Consider the following 3238-nt stretch of genomic DNA (forward strand, 5'->3'; position numbering starts at 1 on the left):
TTGATTTTGTGAATGAAATCAAAAAGTCCATAAAGGATGAAGGCGTTGAAATGTTCAAGAATACAATTTTGAACCATATTTGAAGATTCCTAAATGTAATTTCCAGGGTCAGATTACTAAGTGTTTGTTGTTGTTGGAGGTGCAACAGGAAAACAAAGATGTATTGCATGTTCGTCATGCTAATGAGAATGTATTGCAGTTTAGTATGAAGGAATTTGCCATTGTAACTGGCCTTAAATGCAAAAGAAATGTTAAGGATTTTTCATATCCGAATTCCACTCCGAGCCGATTATTACAATATTAATTCCCTGATTGTCTAACAGGTATAACCAAGAGTTGCTTGATACAATGTTTTTCAATGGGGAATTGGGAGACCACACAAGAATCCGTTCAGATGGCAATATTATACTTCATCAATACTTACTTGTTATGCCATCTTCGTGAAACCTTCATACGCATAGAAGAATTTCTAATGGTCGAAGATGCTAGGTATGAATTGTATCCCTGGGGTCAGACTGCATTCAATAAGCTAATTACATCACTCAGGCAAGACTTCCACCAAAGCAAACAGATGTATCGCTTATTTGGTATGTTTTATGCATTCAACATATGGATTTACGAATGTGCCTCTAGTCTAAGTCCACAGTTTGCTGTTAGAGTAGTGAATGGTATTCCTAGGATATGTAATTGGACGGTGGTGGCTGTAAAGCCAAAATATGAAAAGTTCATGTCCAGCATTTTCTCCGAGGTAGCATTAATTTTAAATTCGCAAATAACAGTTTATCAATAAGCTTTATAATTTTTGTTGTAAATAACATTTTTTATATGATACATAATACTGTTTATAACATCCAACCATTTTAATTGCAGAATGCTTGTTCAAATATTGTACCAACGCCAGATGAGGTGGAAGCCCTTGATTTACCTGATATTCAAGAGGTTAATAGAACTGAACTATCCACAACACCAGTTGCTGCAAAAAAAGTGCAAACGAAAAATAAGTCAGATTTTGAGGATTTCTCAACAAGTCCTCCTGGTCATTTATTGAGAAGATCCTCAAGTGTATCTGATACATCATCTCCATCACCACCCAAGAGGAGAAAGAATCTTGATACACATAAAACAAAGGGGTCGAAACCTTTGTCAGAGCAGTTAAGGCCGCCATTAAATCAGTCATTTTCAATGCCAGCTGAAGAACCTACCCCGCTTGCTAATGTATCTTCTGTCCATGTCTCTTCACAAGTCCCAAAAGATAAGTCTGTGTATCCCGATATTGATGAAGTGAAACAACATATGAAGGAATACGTAAGTAACGATATCATTTTTTTTAATGTTTATTCATAAATATAAAACTGAATGTTAATTTTTTTTAATAGGTTGATAGAAAATTTGAGTATCTTGTGAGTTTGACAAATGCAAATCACTTTGAGGTGATGAATTCTAGGAATAGGGAGGACGACCAACAACCAAAGCTAATGTATTGTATATGTGAATTTTCGTTGTGTGTTTTAATTTTCATAGGTCATTATGTTACAAACTTATTTAATGAAGGAGATGGGCGGCAAGTCTACACCACACATGGTTGAAGTTTCCGATAAAGAAGGCGATGATGGACACCAAGCAACCTCTCCGATACAAATGGAATTTGCCAATAATTATCAAAACATTGGTGTTGCTGATTTTGATATTGACGATCAATCTTACTTTACTTTATTAATTGTGTATATAAAATTATATAATTTATTATTAACCTATTTTTCCTTAAAAAAATACAGACTGAAGATACATTGAAGAATCATCAAGTAATGAAGGACGTTTCAGAATTTCAATCCCCAGATGCAAATAGTCATATACTGCAAAAACATCTGAACACAGGAAGGTAATTTTAGCAGCGTAACTTGATTATTAGTATTCATCAACTTTGCAGTGATACATCAAAATGTGCCAGTATGATACATTGCAGTTTAATTGGATTATTAGGATACATTACAGTTTAATTGGATTATTATGAAACATTGCATTTTACTTGGATATTATGATACATATTTTTACTATTCACATATGTAGTTTTTTTTTCAAGTTCCTGTGTATGATAATATACTTTTTCATTTAGTGTGTACGATATACAATCCATTGCAAGATACATAGCTATATGACTACTTAAATTTGTTTGTCTCCTATATACAGTTCGTAGTTTGATGTTATTTGTCATTGATACATTAACAATCCTTTGTGTATAATTATTTGTTGTTTAAGGTATCATAAATTGATCAGTACGTTTTTTATTCAGGATGCTCCATCAGCACAAACACCTCATCATTTCTTTGAAGGAACAATGAACGAAGATGTTTCATATAATGTTCAACACAATACCAATCAGTCTTTGCTAGATACTGTTATATTTGATACGTCGGTAATTTATGCTTCATGTATCGTTTCAATATCATATGTTTATCAAACCGTATTTAATTATCAATTTAAATCGCATAGGATTCAACACCATATGGTTCAATATCTCCAAATACACAAGAAGCCATGAATACACTTATTGCTAATCTAGAAACTTTGCCTATTCATGCAAATCAAGAGTTAACCGACAACCAAAGTTTGCTTTCGGACAGTCAATTACCAATTGATATTTCAATCACAAATATTGTTGTCCGAAGCGATATAAATACTCCTCATGCACGTATTCGAATGCCTTTAAAAAACTGCAAATTTCCTTATTTAACTTCATTTGGGTAAAGTGAAAAAGAAAAAGCGGTCATGACTGATGTAATTCGTCCATATTTTTCATTTGAAGGCTGTGAGATCACAAACCAATCCCCTTCATATCTGATTGATGAGTTTATTGAGTGGGTTACTACAGGTCTTCTTAAAGCTCATTCAAAAAAGTAAAGTTTATATTCTTTTACTAGACCTGTTCAATTTTAAAATTGCAACTGTTGTTACACTTTTGAATAACATCTTTTCTTTACGCTTAATACTACAGGAAACCATCAGAGGATAAGTATAAAGCAAGAGCATCTGTCACGACCCAAAACCGGGGCCGCGACTGGCACCGACATTTACCCTCCTATGTGAGCGAACCAACCAATCTAACCCTTATCATTTTAACATATATCAACAGAAAATAATGCGGAAGACTTAAACTCATTAAATAAAACAAATCAACATCTATTAATTCCCCAAAATCTGGAAGTCATCATCACAAGAACATCTATCTCAAATTACTAAA

The 3238-nt window shown here is 33.3% G+C and overlaps 1 pseudogene; it reads left to right on the top strand.

The window, feature by feature from the left end:
* The first annotated feature begins 860 nt into the window (after positions 1 to 860).
* The window catches only part of LOC107006199, a 12942-nt pseudogene continuing 10564 nt past the window's right edge, over positions 861 to 3238 (top strand).

This window comes from Solanum pennellii, chromosome 12, assembly GCF_001406875.1.
Source record: "Solanum pennellii chromosome 12, SPENNV200".
Classification (NCBI taxonomy): domain Eukaryota; kingdom Viridiplantae; phylum Streptophyta; class Magnoliopsida; order Solanales; family Solanaceae; genus Solanum; species Solanum pennellii.